The 15,643-nt window shown below is 41.2% G+C and overlaps 1 pseudogene; it reads left to right on the top strand.

Annotated features, from left to right (window-relative positions):
* Rpl7a-ps14 (ribosomal protein L7A, pseudogene 14) lies at positions 10,230-11,080 on the top strand (annotated as a pseudogene).

Here is a 15,643-nt window from a genome sequence, read left to right as displayed (position 1 = left end):
CATCTTTTGATATATATGCAGCTAGAGTCAAGACCTCCGGGCTACTGGTTAGTTCATAATGTTGTTCCACCTCTAGGGTTGCAGATCCCTTTAGCTCTTTGGCTATTTTCTCTAGCTCCTCCATTGGGAGCCCTGTGATCCATCCATTAGCTGACTGTGAGCATCCACTTCTGTGTTTGCTAGGCCCCGGCATAGTCTCACAAGAGACAGCTACATCTGGGTCCTTTCAATAAAATCTTGCTAGTGTATGCAATGGTGTCAGCGTTTGGATGCTGATTATGGGGTGGATCCCTGGATATGGCAGTCTCTACATGGTCCATCCTTTCATCTCAGCTCCAAACTTTGTCTCTGTAACTCCTTCCATGGGTGTTTTGTTCCCAATTCTAAGGATGGGCATAGTGTCCACACTTCAGTCTTCATTCTTCTTGAGTTTCATGTGTTTAGCAAATTGTATCTTATATCTTGGGTATCCTAGGTTTGGGGCTAATATCCACTTATCAGTGAGTACATATTGTGTGAGTTTCTTTGTGAATGTGTTACCTCACTCAGGATGATGCCCTCCAGGTCCATTAATTTGGCTAGGAATTTCATAAATTCATTCTTTTTAATAGCTGAGTAGTACTCCATTGTGTAGATGTACCACATTTTCTGTATCCATTCCTCTGTTGAGGGGCATCTGGGTTCTTTCCAGCTTCTGGCTATTATAAATAAGGCTGCTATGAACATAGTGGAGCATGTGTCCTTCTTACCCGTTGGGGCATCTTCAGGAGAGGTATTGCTGGATCCTCCGGTAGTACTGTGTCCAATTTTCTGAGGAACCGCCAGACTGATTTCCAGAGTTGTTGTACAAGCCTGCAATCCCACCAACAATGGAGGAGTGTTCCTCTTTCTCCACATCCACGCCAGCATCTGCTGTCACCAGAATGTTTGATCTTAGCCATTCGGACTGGTGTGAGGTGGAATCTCAGGGTTCTTTTGATTTGCATTTCCCTGATGATTAAGGATGTTGAACATTTTTTCAGGTGCTTCTCTGCCATTCGGTATTCCTCAGGTGAGAGATCTTTGTTCACTTCTGAGCCCCATTTTTTAATGGGGTTATTTGATTTTCTGAAGTCCACCTTCTTTGAGTTCTTTATATATGTTGGATATTAGTCCCCTATCTGATTTAGGATAGGTAAAGATCCTTTCCCAATCTGTTGGTGGTCTTTTTGTCTTACTGACAGTGTCTTTTGCCTTGCAGAAACTTTGGAGTTTCATTAGGTCCCATTTGTCAATTCTCGATCTTATAGTACAAGCCATTACTGTTCTGTTCAGGAATTTTTCCCCTGTGCCCATATCTTCAAGGCGTTTCCACACTTTCTCCTCTATAAGTTTCAGTGTCTCTGTTTTTATGTGAAGTTCCTTGATCCACTTAGATTTGACCTTAGTACAAGGAGATAAGTATGGATCGATTTGCATTCTTCTACACGATAACAACCAGTTGTGCCAGCACCAATTGCTGAAAATGCTGTCTTTCTTCCACTGGATGGTTTTAGCTCCCTTGTCAAAGATCAAGTGACCATAGGTGTGTGGGTTCATTTCTGGGTCTTCAATTCTATTCCATTGGTCTACTTGTCTGTCTCTATACCAGTACCATGCAGTTTTTATCACAATTGCTCTGTAGTAAAGCTTTAGGTCTGGCACAGTGATTCCACCAGAGGTTCTTTTATCCTTGAGAACAGTTTTTGCTATCCTAGGTTTTTTGTTATTCCAGATGAATTTGCAAATTGCTCCTTCTAATTCGTTGAAGAATTGAGTTGGAATTTTGATGGGGATTGCATTGAATCTGTAGATTGCTTTTGGCAAGATAGCCATTTTTAAAATGTTGATCCTGCCAATCCATGAGCATGGGAGATCTTTCCATCTTCTGAGATCTTCTTTAATTTCTTTCTTCAGAGATTTGAAGTTTTTATCATACAGATCTTTCACTTCCTTAGTTAGAGTCACGCCAAGATATTTTATATTATTTGTGACTATTGAGAAGGGTGTTGTTTCCCTAATTTCTTTCTCAGCGTGTTTATTCTTTGTATAGAGAAAGGCCATTGACTTGTTTGAGTTTATTTTATATCCAGCTACTTCACCGAAGCTGTTTATCAGGTTTAGGAGTTCTCTGGTAGAATTTTTAGGGTCACTTATATATACTATCATATCATCTGCAAAAAGTGATATTTTGACGTCCTCTTTTCCAATTTGTATCCCCTTGATCTCCTTTTGTTGTCGAATTGCTCTGGCTAATACTTCAAGTACTATGTTGAAAAGGTAGGGAGAAAGTGGGCAGCCTTGTCTAGTCCCTGATTTTAGTGGGAATGCTTCCAGCTTCTTTCCATTTACTTTGATGTTGGCTACTGGTTTGCTGTAGATTGCTTTTATCATGTTTAGGTATGGGCCTTGAATTCCTGGTCTTTCCAAAACTTTTATCATGAATGGGTGTTGGATCTTGTCAAATGATTTTTCTGCATCTAACGAGATGATCATGTGGTTTTTGTCTTTGAATTTGTTTATATAATGGATTACATTGATGGATTTTCGTATATTAAACCATCCCTGCATCCCTGGAATAAAACCTACTTGGTCAGGATGGATGATTGCTTTAATATGTTCTTGGATTCGGTTAGCGAGAATTTTCTTGAGGATTTTTGCATCAATATTCATAAGAGAAATTGGTCTGACGTTCTCTATCTTTGTTGGGTCTTTCTGTGGTTTAGGTATCAGAGTAATAGTGTCTTCATAAAATCAGTTGGGTAGAGTACCTTCTACTTGTATTTTGTGAAATAGTTTGTGCAGAACTGGAATTAGATCTTCTTTGAAGGTCTGATAGAACTCTGCACTAAACTCGTCTGGTCCTGGGCTTTTTTTTGGCTGGGAGACTATTAATAACTACTTCTATTTCTTTAGGTGATATGGGACGGTTTAGATGATCAACTTGATCCTGATTCAACTTTGGTACCTGGTATCTGTCCAGAAATTTGTCCATTTCGTCCAGGTTTTCCAGTTTTGTTGAGTATAGCCTTTTGTAGAAGGATCTGATGGTGTTTTGGATTTCTTCAGGATCTGTTGTTATGTCTCCCTTTTCAGTTCTGATTTTGTTAATTAGGATTTTGTCCCTGTGCCCTTTAGTGAGTCTAGCTAAGGGTTTATCTATCTTGTTGATTTTCTCAAAGAACCAACTCCTCGTTTGGTTAATTCTTTGAATAGTTCTTCTTGTTTCCACTTGGTTGATTTCACCCCTGAGTTTGATTATTTCCTGCCGTCTACTCCTCTTGGGTGACTTTGCTTCCTTTTTTTCTAGAGCTTTTAGATGTGTTGTCAAGCTGCTAGTATGTGCTGTCTCCCGTTTCTTCTTGGAGGCACTCAGAGCTATGAGTTTCCCTCTTAGAAATGCTTTCATTGTGTCCCATAGGTTTGGGTACGTTGTGGCTTCATTTTCATTAAACTCTAAAAAGTCTTTAATTTCTTTCTTTATTCCTTCCTTGACCAAGGTATCATTGAGAAGAGTGTTGTTCAGTTTCCATGTGAATGTTGGCTTTCCGTTATTTATGTTGTTATTGAAGATCAGTCTTAGGCCATGGTGGTCTGATAGGATACATGGGACAATTTCAATATTTTTGTATCTTTTGAGGCCTGTTTTGTGACCAATTATATGGTCAATTTTGGAGAAGGTCCCGTGAGGTGCTGAGAAGAAGGTATATCCTTTTGTTTTAGGATAAAATGTTCTGTAGATATCTGTCAGGTCCATTTGTTTCATAACTTCTGTTAGTTTCACTGTGTCCCTGTTTAGTTTCTGTTTCCACAATCTGTCCATTGATGAAAGTGGTGTGTTGAAGTCTCTCACTATTATTGTGTGAGGTGCAACGTGTGCTTTGAGCTTTACTAAGGTGTCTTTAATGAATGTGGCTGCCCTTGCATTTGGAGCGTAGATATTCAGAATTGTGAGTTCCTCTTGGAGGATTTTACCTTTGATGAGTATGAAGTGCCCCTCCTTGTCTTTTTTGATAACTTTGGGTTGGAAGTCGATTTTATCCGATATTAAAATGGCTACTCCAGCTTGTTTCTTCAGACCATTTGCTTGGAAAATTGTTTTCCAGCCTTTCACTCTGAGGTAGTGTCTGTCTTTTTCCCTGAGATGGGTTTCCTGTAAGCAGCAGAATGTTGGGTCCTGTTTGTGTAGCCAGTCTGTTAGTCTATGTCTTTTTATTGGGGAGTTGAGACCATTGATATTAAGAGATATTAAGGAAAAGTAATTGTTGCTTCCTGTTATTTTTGTTGTTAAAGTTGGCATTCTGTTCTTGTGGCTGTCTTCTTTTAGTTTTGTTGAGGGATTATCTTCTTGTTTTTTCTAGGGTGTGGTTTCCGTCCTTGTATTGGTTTTTTTCTGTTATTATCCTCTGAAGGGCTGGATTCGTGGAGAGATAATGGGTGAATTTAGTTTTGTCATGGAATACTTTGGTTTCTCCATCTATGGTAATTGAGAGTTTGGCTGGGTATAGTAGCCTGGGCTGGAATTTGTGTTCTCTTAGTGTCTGTATAACATCTGTCCAGGCTCTTCTGGCTTTCATAGTCTCTGGTGAAAAATCTGGTGTAATTCTGATAGGCTTGCCTTTATATGTTACTTGACCTTTTTCCCTTACTGCTTTTAGTATTCTATCTTTATTTAGTGCATTTGATGTTCTGATTATTATGTGTCGGGAGGAATTTCTTTTCTGGTCCAGTTTATTTGGAGTTCTGTAGGCTTCTTGTATGTTCATAGGCATCTCTTTCTTTAGATTTGGGAAGTTTTCTTCAATAATTTTGTTGAAGATGTTTGCTGGTCCTTTGAGTTGAAAATCTTCATTCTCATCCACTCCTATTATCCGTAGGTTTGGTCTTCTCATTGTGTCCTGGATTTCCTGGATGTTTTGAGTTAGGATCTTTTTGCATTTTCCATTTTCTTTGATTGTTGTGCCGATGTTCTCTATGGAATCTTCTGCACCTGAGATTCTCTCTTCCATCTCTTGTATTCTGTTGCTGATGCTGGCATCTATGGTTCCAGATTGCTTTCCTAGGGTTTCTATCTCCAGCGTTGCCTCACTTTGGGTTTTCTTTATTGTGTCTACTTCCCTTTTTAGGTCTAGTATGGTTTTGTTCATTTCTATCACCTGTTTCGATGTGTTTTCCTGTTTTTCTATAAGGACTTCTACCTGTTTGGTTGTGTTTTCCTGTTTTTCTTTAAGGACTTGTAACTCTTTAGCAGTGTTCTCCTGTATTTCCTTAAGTGAGTTATTAAATTCCTTCTTTATGTCCTCTACCATCATCATGAGAAATGCTTTTAAATCCAGGTCTACCTTTTCAGGTGTGTTAGGATGCCCTGGACTGGGCGAAGTGGGAGTGCTGGGTTCTGATGATGGTGAGTGGTCTTGGTTCCTGTTAGTAGGATTCTTACGTTTACCTTTCGCCATCTGGCAATCTCTGGAGTTAGTTGTTATAGTTGTCTTTGTTTAGAGATTGTTCCTCTGTTGCTTTTGTTAGCCTCTATCAGCAGACGTGGGAGACTAGCTCTCTCCTCTGAGTTTCAGTGGTCAGAGCAGTCTCTGCAGGCAAGCTCTCCTCTTTCAGGGAAGGTGCACAGTTATCTGGTGTTTGGACCTCCTCCTGGCTGAAGATGAAGGCCCAAAACAGGATCTTTCCCAGAAGCTGTGTTGCTTTGGCCAGGAAGGTGGCCGGTTGTCTGGAGCCGAAGATGGCGCCGCCTCAGCAGCTCTGTGGCTCTCGCCTGTCCCAGAAACTGCTGGTCTCTGTATTCCACACCCTCACCCGTGCAGCCTGCCCTCCACGGAGTCCCGGAGCCAAGGAGGCTCCCGCCGGGGCCTGAGGCACAAACCTCTCGGGCAGGGCGGACCCCTGTGCTCTCACCAGGAAGGTGGCCGGTTGTCTGGAGCCGTAGATGGCGCCTCCTCAGAAGCTCTGTGGCCCTCGCCTGTCCCAGATACGGCTGGCCTCTGTATTCCACACCCTCACCCGTGCAGCCTGCCCTCCTTGGAGTCCCGGAGCCAAGGAGGCTCCCACTGGGGCCTGAGGCACAAACCTCTCGGGCTGGAGGATCCCTGTGCACTCACCAGGAAGGTGGCCGGTTGTCTGGAGCCGAAGATGGCGCCGCCTCAGAAGCTCTCTGGCTCTCGCCTTTCCCGGAAACGGCTGGCCTCTGTATTCCACACCGTCACCCGTGCAGCCTGCCCTCAGCGGAGTCCCTGTTACTTTTTCTTATTCTTCTGCATTGAAAATGCCCACTTGGCTTCCTATCTCCCTTTTCCTTCTTCTCTTCTTCCTCCAACACTTTTTTTTCTCCTCCACTTTCTCATATCTTCTTCCTCACCATCTGCCCCACTCATTCCATCTCTAACTCCAGTTCATCTTGTCATCTACAACTACCTTCCCCTGATCCCTTTAATCTATATTTTCTCCCCCTTCTACATTTCCCCTCCCTCTTCTTAACATTCCCCTCCTTCAACTTTCTCTACTGCTCATTCTGTTTCTTCATCTCCCTCTCCACCTTTTTCTCACCATCATCCTTCCCTCTCTCCAGACTACAAAGCCAAGCCTCTACTCTTGCAATCAAACATATTCATGAAAAGAAACACTTCACATTAATGGAACTAAGTAGAAACAAAGAAATCTGACTTGTTCCCAGGAAGGTAATCATCCAGGTCACATGGGGAGCCATGTGTATAAGGATACCTTAATCCAACTTCATAAGCCAGAGTTGAGGACTATGTTACAGAAATCCAAGAAATCTTCTTGTCCCAGAGTACTATGAGTTAATAAATTGGTAGAAGAGTGACTGGATAGCTCTCTGAGTTATGTTCTTTTCATGGGACACTAAGTATTTGCTAAAATGAGTTTACCACCAAATGAAACAGAAACATTTCTCAGTGAGACTACTTTACCTCTTCCTCCTGGAAACTCCACAGATCCTATGGGCTTGTATCATCTGCCAGTCTCCTCTTGGGCACTAGGAACATTGTGACCCAGGAGGTACTATGACCCACCAGTGAAGGGGAAATCTGTAGACAGAATTCTGACACCTGTGCCTGGAAGCAGCAGTGGGTGCAGGCTGAATAGTTGTCTTGTAGAAACCATTGTTGGCTTTCTAGCCAGAATGACAGCAGTCTGTGAGATTGTGATGCAGTGAAGAGTTTCAGGGGACTATCTCTCATGAGTTCAGTTGTTCTTCCAATGAAAGATGAAGAAGAATTAAAAATTACATATGACACAAAGACAAGGTTAGGTCTGAGAGTTTATCATTTTACAATTCTCTTTGTAAAATCTTTGCTTGGTTGGTTGGTTGGTTGCTTGCTTGCTTGCTTTGTTAATTAGATTTTATAGATAGGGTCTCGAGTAGCCCAAGCTGACTTCAAATTTGATGGAGCTTAAACATATCTTGAACTACTGATCCTCCTGCTCCCTAGTGCTAGGATTATAGGCATATGCCACCAGGTCCAGCTTAAGCAGTCATTTTTATTGATAAATAATTATTGCATCCATTAATAATATACAATTTTGAAGTTGCTGCAATTTAAAAGTGTAATGGTGATATCAAATTAATCATAAAATCTACCATCTCCAAAACATATATTTGTGAGCAAAGTCCTGAAAGTTTCCTTTTTAATTAATTTATTTATTTATTCACTTTATATCTCAATTACTGTCCCCACCCATCCAGTTCTCCCTCACAAAGTCCCCTCCTTACCCCCATGCCTTTCTCTGCTGAGACAAAGGTCACCCTCCTGGGTATTTCCCCATCCTGGCACATCAAGTCTCTGAAGAGTTAAGAGCATCCTCTCCCACTGAGGATAGACAGAGCAGCCCAGTTAGGAGAGCATATACCACAGAAAGGCAACAGCTTTAGGCATAGCTCCAATTCCAGTCATTGACAGATCCACATGATGATCAAACTCCACATCTGCTACATATGTACAGGGGGCATAGGTCCAGCCTGAATATGCTCTGTGGTTGGTGTTAGATTTTGTCAAAGGCTTTTTTTAGCATCTAATGAGATGATCATATGATTTCTTTTCTTTCAGCTCATTTAGATGGTGGATTACATTGATGTATTTTCATATATTGAACCCTTCCCTGCATCTTGGGTTAAAGCCTACTGGATCATGGTTTTGATATGTTCCAGGATTTGGTTTGTGAGTATTTTACTGAGTATTTTTGCATCAATATTCATAAGAGAAATCAGTCTGAATTGTTCTTTGTTGAGTCTTTGTGTGCTTTAAGTATCAAGATAACTGTGGCCTCATGTAATGAGTTTGGCAGTATTCCTTCTATTTCTATTTTGAGGAACAGTTTGGGGAGTGTTGGTATTAGCTCTTCTTTGAAAGTCTAGTATAATTCTGTACTAAAACTATCTGGACCTGGACTTTTTTTTTTTTTTTGATTGGGAGACTTTTAATGACTGCATCTATTTCCATAGGGGTTATAAGGCTGTGTTTAAATAGATTATTTTTTGTCTCGATTTATCTTTGGTAAGTGGTATCTGTCTATAAAATCATCCATTTCAATCAGATTTTCCAGTTTTGTAGAGTAAGACCTAATGATTCTTTGAATGTCCTCACTGTCTATTGTTATGCCTCCCTTTTCGTGTATGATTTGGTTCATTTGGATACTGTCTCTCTGTCTTTTAGTTAGTTTGGCTAGGGGTTTGTCTATCTTGTTGGTTTTCTTAAAGACCCAGCTCTTGACTTTGTTGACTCTTTCTTTTGTTTTTTGTTTATTTGTTTGTTTGCTTGTTTCTAGTTGATTGATTTCATCTCTGAGTTTTATTATTTCCTGTCTTCAACTCCTCTTTAGTGTGTTTGCTTCTTTTTCCTAGAACTTTCAGGTGTAGTTTTAAATTGCTGATACGACAACTGTCTAATTTCTTCATGGAGACACTCCATAAAGGACTTTTGTGAGATTCCTAATAGTGGGAGTGAATGTGTCTCTGACTCTTTTGCCTGCTCTTAGGACTTTTTTCCTCCTTATTGCATTGGCTTGTTCAGTCTCAGTGTGAGGGTGTTTACCTTGTATTATTGTATCCTGTTTTGTCATGTTTGATTGTTGTCTCCTACAGGCCTGCTCATTTCTGAAGGGAAACAGAGAGATTTGGAGGGAGATGGGAGCACTGGAAAGAATGGAGGGAGGGAAGAAAACGGTCATTGAGATGTACTGCATAAGAAAATCTATTTTCAATTTTTAAAAAGTTAAATAAATAATCAGCCGGGCGTGGTGGTGCACGCCTTTAATCCCAGTACTCAGGAGGCAGAGGCAGGCAGATTTCTGAGTTCGAGGCCAGTCTGGTCTACAAAGTGAGTTCCAGGACAGCCAGGGTTATACAGAGAAACCCTGTCTCCAAAAAAAAAACAAAACAAAACAAAAACAAAAAGTTAAATAATCAGTCAATTGGTGTATTAAAAAATGAGAGAGAGACTCATAGATTATCCAGTTGTCATCAGAGAGGCATCATTTAGCAACTGATGGGACCAGATTCAGAGACACAAAGCCAGAGCAAGGAGAAACCCACAGAAGAGGGAAAGAAAGGATTATAAGAGCCAGGGATCAGGAGGACCCCATGAGAACGTGGCACACAAAATCAACCAAGTAGGGATCCTAGGGGCTCACAGAGACTGCAGCAAAAAATCATGGACCCTGTAAAGGTTTGAGCTAAGTCCTCTGCATATATGTTATAGTTACACGTAGCTTGGTGTTCCTGTGGGACTTCTAACAGTGGGAGTGGGGGTATCTCTGACTCTGTTTTCTGATCTGGGGACCCTTTTCTTCCAACAGAGTTGCCTTGTTCAGCCTTGATATGAGAGTTTGTGCCTAGTTGAGTATAACTTATTATGCCATGTTTGGTTAATATCCCTAGAAGACCCACTTTATTATGATGAGAAACAAAGGAAGAGTGGATCTGAAAGAGAGTGGAGGTGGGGGTGGGGAAGAGTAGATAGAAGAGAGAGGCATGTGCAGTCAGGATATAACATATGAGAGAATAATAATAATTAAAAAAAAACAATTACTAGACCCATGAGATAACTCAGCAGATAGAATTGTGGTGGTAGCCTCACAACATAAATTCCACCCCAGAACCCACATACATATCAAAGTTGTCCTCAGACCTCCACAGGCAGTCCATATATACACATATAATTTTAAAAATCAAAGTTTTGCTCTCTCTACTAGCTGAACAAGATGCCCAAAGAAAAGAAAGCTAAAGGGAAGAAGGTGGCCCCAGCCCCCACCATCATCAAGAAACAGGAGGCCAAAACGATGGTCAATCCTTTGTTTGAGAAAAGGCCCAAGAACTTTGGCATTGAGCAGGACATCCAGCCCAAAAGAGATCTAACATTCTTTGTCAAATGGCCCTGCTACATCAGGCTGCAGTCATCCTCTATAAGTGGTTCAAAGTACTTCCTGCCATTAACCAGTTCACCCAGGCCCTGGACAGACAGACAGCTACTCAGCTGCTTAAGTTTGCCTACAAGTACGGGCCAGAGACAAAGCAAGAGAAGAAGCAAAGGCTACTGGCCTGTGCTGAGAAGAAAGCTGCTGGCAAAGGCGACATCCCAACTAAGAGACCACCTGTCCTCCGAGCAGGAGTCAATACAGTCACCACCTTGGTGGAGAACAAGAAGGCTCAGCTGGTGGTGATGGCCATTGACATAGACCCCATTGAGCTGGTGGTTTTCCTGCCTGCCCTGTGTAGAAAGATGGGAGTGCCCTACTGTATCATCAAGGGAAGGCCAGGCTGGGGTGCCTGGCCCATAGGAAGACATGTACCACTATTGCCTTCACACAGGTTAACTCAGAAGAGAAGGGTACTCTGACTAAGCTGGTGGAAACTATGAGAACCAATTATAATGACAGATATGATGAGATCCATCGCCACTAGGGAGGCAACGTCCTGGGTCCTAAGTCTATAGTTCACATTGCCAAGCTGGAAAAGGCAAAGGCTAAAGAACTCGCCATTAAATTGTGTTAAATGTACACTAAGTTTTCTATACATAAATATAATTACAAAATTTATTTAAAAATCAAAATTTTTAAAATATTTTATATATTTTTCATGATATTTTTATTGATTTGGGGAAGCTCATATCATTAACTCACAACACTCTTACTTCCCAGTCATCCCAGATTCACCTATCTTCCCTGTGCCCTCCCCCTATCCCAAAAAGGAGAAAGAGGAGAAGGAGGAAGAGGAGGAGGGAGAGGAGGAGGGAGAGAAAAAGAAGGAGGAAAAGGAGAAGAATATTTTGTGTTGTTCATATACTCACTGAAGAACAGTCAAACTCCGAGTGGCTAGTCCTTTTAAGAAAACTTGGTCCTTCCAGACATGCATCACCCTCCAGAAGCCATCAGTTATGGAAAGCTATACTTCAGTGTCCTCATCTCAATTTTAAGGGTTCTCATTGATAGCTTTCTGTCTAGGCTGTTTTGTTAGTCTTTTGATGGGGGAGGACAAAGGGCTTGTCCCAGAAGCCTTTTATGTTCCTCTTTCTTTATTGTGCATCTTCAGTCATCAATACCATGGCAAAAGTAGCTTTCTTGCCCTCCACAGTCAGCAGGAACATAGATCATGGACTTACACATGGTATCTGGCAACAGCACAGACCACATACATCCACATGGTCTCCAGCATCAGCACATGCCGCATGCATGATCTCTAGTGGCAGTATAGACCGTGGACATTAATATGGTTCTCTACCACTATATGGGCCACAGACACCATAATAGCCCTCAGTGGCAGCACAAGCCAAGGACATCACCTTGGCTTCAGGTAGCAGTACAGGTTCCTCATATCAATATGGCCCCTGGTGGCAGCACATCCCACAGACATCAACATGATTCCAACACAGACTATGAACATCCACATGGACTTCTGTGGTAACACAGGCCATGGACATCAAAACAGACCTCAGCTGCAGTAAGACCATGCACCCAGACATGGCCCATAGAAGTATCATGGAACCAAACATCACCATGACATCAGGTGGCAGCACAGGACACTCACATCAATATGGCCCCAGGCAGTATAATACTCCTGCCTGGATCTTAGAACACACACAACAGCTGTTAATTCAATTTCAATTATAGCTTTCCCCTCACTAAAACTAGAAGAACAAGGCTTACCATAGAAGGTATGGCACAAAAACTCACATAAAGGATGAGATACAAACGGAAGATTAAAGTTAATAAATTAAGGTATAGCTGCTGGGTTTCTAGTAAGGCTGTGATACAAGCATTGAGTTGCAGCTTGTAAAGGGTCTGGAGGACATAGTAGAAGTTGCTTCTCTACCTTCTCTATATATGGGAAGTGGGGCAGAAGAGATGGCTTGGTAGTGAAAACAGTGACTATACTTCCTACAGACCTGGGTTCAAGTCCCAGCACCCATATGGTGACTCACAAACCTCTATAACTTCAGTTCCAAGGGACATAACACCCTCTTCAGACTTCTGCAACCACCAGGCATTTACTCAGTGCACTGACAAACATGCAAGCAAAGTACCCATACACATTAAATAAATAAACAAACATATAAACAAATAGGAACTAATATCTAGCTTGTGTGCACCACCTCTTGGCTTTCTATAAGTTTTTACTTCCAGAATCTGCCTCATAGATCATAAGATCTTGAGGTGGGTTTATTCCCCCTTATTTGAAGACTAAGAAAATTCATACACATGTCTGACTGTGACTTTTCTCCAGAGTCATGAATGTTCTTCCCTGCTCTACAAGAAAATTGTCCCTCAAGGCTTGAGACAAACTGTACTCTAAGTATCTGGATACCCAGTGGTCAGAGATAAGCTTAACTTTTACCTAAATGTTCTAGGGGAGGGTGTCTGGCTAACAAACTTCATCTCATAGTATGATACTGGTCAGAGGCTATCAATATTTCCTATTAATATCCAAAACCCAATTTAAGTATATTCATGCTCATTTGAAATCATCAGTAAATTTCAGTATATTTCATACAATATCGTTTGACCATTTGCAAAATCTCATCTTGCACAAAAATCCCTTTTGTTATGTAAAGTAGTAAGCCTTGCAAATGAGTGGTGGATAGAAGCATTACAGAGTAAATACAAACATCCTGCCTCATTGAAAAACCTTAGCTTGTGCAAAACTCGGCCAGATGCCTACCTCTGTTGCACACATCAGCTCACATCAATTCTGGTGGCCTAAATAATCAAAATTCCAGAATAAATGGATCAGGATAATCCAAGGCCCTCACATTGGCAGAGATGAAATCAACAGTGGGTCATTGCTGAGGGAAGAGCAGAAACTCTTCTTTGAGGACTCATTTCTGATAGGTTAGCCATGTTCAAGTGAATGGTTGCACACTCACATGCATATAGGAAGCACTAATTGGATTTGGATGTAAGAGAGAGAAGATAAAATTGAGAGGGAGACAGGGCAGGGGCATTAGAAGAAGTTAGAGGGAAGTAATAGTCAATGGATATGATGAAAATATATTGTATAAATGCATGCAATTCTCAACAAATAAATAAAAATACCACTTAAAAAAATCAGATAAAGACTAGCACACCCAGGAGAGACTAAGGGAAAGTAGATAAGAAATGACCTTTGAAATAGAAAGATCAGGTACAGATGCCTTCTGTGAAAGTCTAGTGACCTGAGTTCAATTCCTACAATTCATCCAAAGGTAGAGAGCAAGAATGGACTCCAAAAAGTTTTCCTCTGACCTCCACATGTGCACCATGCCATGCATGAGCACACACATACATACATATACACATACACAGAGAGAGAGAGAGAGAGAGAGAGAGAGAGAGAGAGAGAGAGGGAGAGGGAGAGGGAGAGGGAGAGGGAGAGGGAGAGGGAGAGGGAGAGAGAGAGAGGGAGAGGGAGAGGGAGGGAGAGGGAGAGGGAGAGAGAGAGAGAGAGAGAGAGAGAGAGAGAGAGAGAGAGAGAGAGAGAGAGAGAGAGAAATTTAAAAAAAAAGAAAGAAATGAGCTTTGAGGAGAAGACCATAGTATGAACCATAAATAGTTTTGTAAATTATTTTAAATTAACACCCCATTCACATCCCTTTATCAGCTTCCAGTTGTATTTAGAATACAAGGAGCACTCTGTAGACACCTGTTATATCCTCCACAGCAAGCGTCCTTCCAGCTTTATTCTTTGCTCATGGCTTCAGTCCATTGAACACATTAGGCCCTTCTCTATCTAATAACCTGTGTTCTTTTCTAGATGTGTCTCCTCATTCTTCCACATACCTTTGTGTTTATTTTCTCTTCCTTCTGTACTCCCAGACCACAGCTTGTATATAATATACCATGGGGAACCTCTCAGTCAAAAGTATATGTTCCCTAACTATTCCTCTATCTTCTTCATGTCCATGATTAACAAAAAACCTGTATTTATTTGTGCTTTTTTCACTTCCTGTGTGGTTTTTCAATGGACACTCAGGCCATTCAGATACAGGTGCCTGCTTCTTACATTGCTGTACATATAACACCTACTATTTCCACCCCCCCCAGCATTCTAAGAATTCAATAAGATTTTGATTCTGCATTGTATTTAAGAATATATATGGAGGATGGAGAGATGGATCAGCAGTAAAGAGTACTGGCTGCTCTTCCAGAGGACCTGAGTTCATTTCCCAGCACCCACATGGCAGCTCACAATTTTCTGTAACTCCAGTTCCTGGGGATCTTACACTCTCACACAGACATACATACATGAAGGCAAAGCATCAATGCAGTCAGGCAGTGGTGGTGCACGCCTTTAATCCCAGCACTTGGGAGGCAGAGGCAGGTGGATTTCTGAGTTCAAGGCCAGCCTGGTCTACAAAGTGAGTTCCAGGACAGCCAGGGCTATACAGAGAAACCCTGTCTCAAAAAAAAAAAAAAAAAACCAAACAAACAAAAAAACAAACAAACAAAAAAAAACAATGCATATAAAATTTAAAAAGAGTAGTGTGTGTTTGTGTGTGTGCATGTAACAATATTAATTTTTTAAAAAGGTCCTAATCTTGAAAGAAGGGGTATATGGAGGATTTGGAGAGAAGAAAGAAAAGGAGCAAAATATGTAATTTTATTATAACTTAGAAATATAAATGAGGTAATTTTAAAAATACTTTTCAAAACTTTGCTCCTGAGTGAATGCATAGGAGGAGGCCCTCCATAATGGTTGATGCTCTAACTTGGTATTATAACATGTGCCTAGAATCCACTGGTGAGGAAATGAGGTGTGATTTAGAGTCAGCACGCTTTTCTAGCATGCATGAGGTCCTGTGTTCAACCCCCAAAGAAGCCCGTTAGCAGCCTGGAGAGAATAGATAAGACAACAAAAGGATAGAAGTTCTAGATACACAAAACCAAAACAAAGGAGAAAAGATATACCCATCTGCACAAAATTGTCCTTTGACATTTACATATGTCTCTCTCTCTCTCTCCCTCTCTCTCTCCCCCCTCTCTCACACACACACACAGAGACCATGACAACGACAATGTTTTTATATTAGTTTTAATATTTTTAATTTATCCTGCTCTCATATATTAAAACCCAACTGCAGTTTCCCCTCCCTCATCTCCTCCCAGTCTCTTACCTTCCCCCAAA

This window comes from Mus musculus, chromosome 7, assembly GCF_000001635.26.
Source record: "Mus musculus strain C57BL/6J chromosome 7, GRCm38.p6 C57BL/6J".
In the NCBI taxonomy this organism is placed as follows: domain Eukaryota; kingdom Metazoa; phylum Chordata; class Mammalia; order Rodentia; family Muridae; genus Mus; species Mus musculus.
Note: the sequence above shows the minus strand (reverse complement) of the source record. Positions and strands in the feature narration are given on the sequence as shown.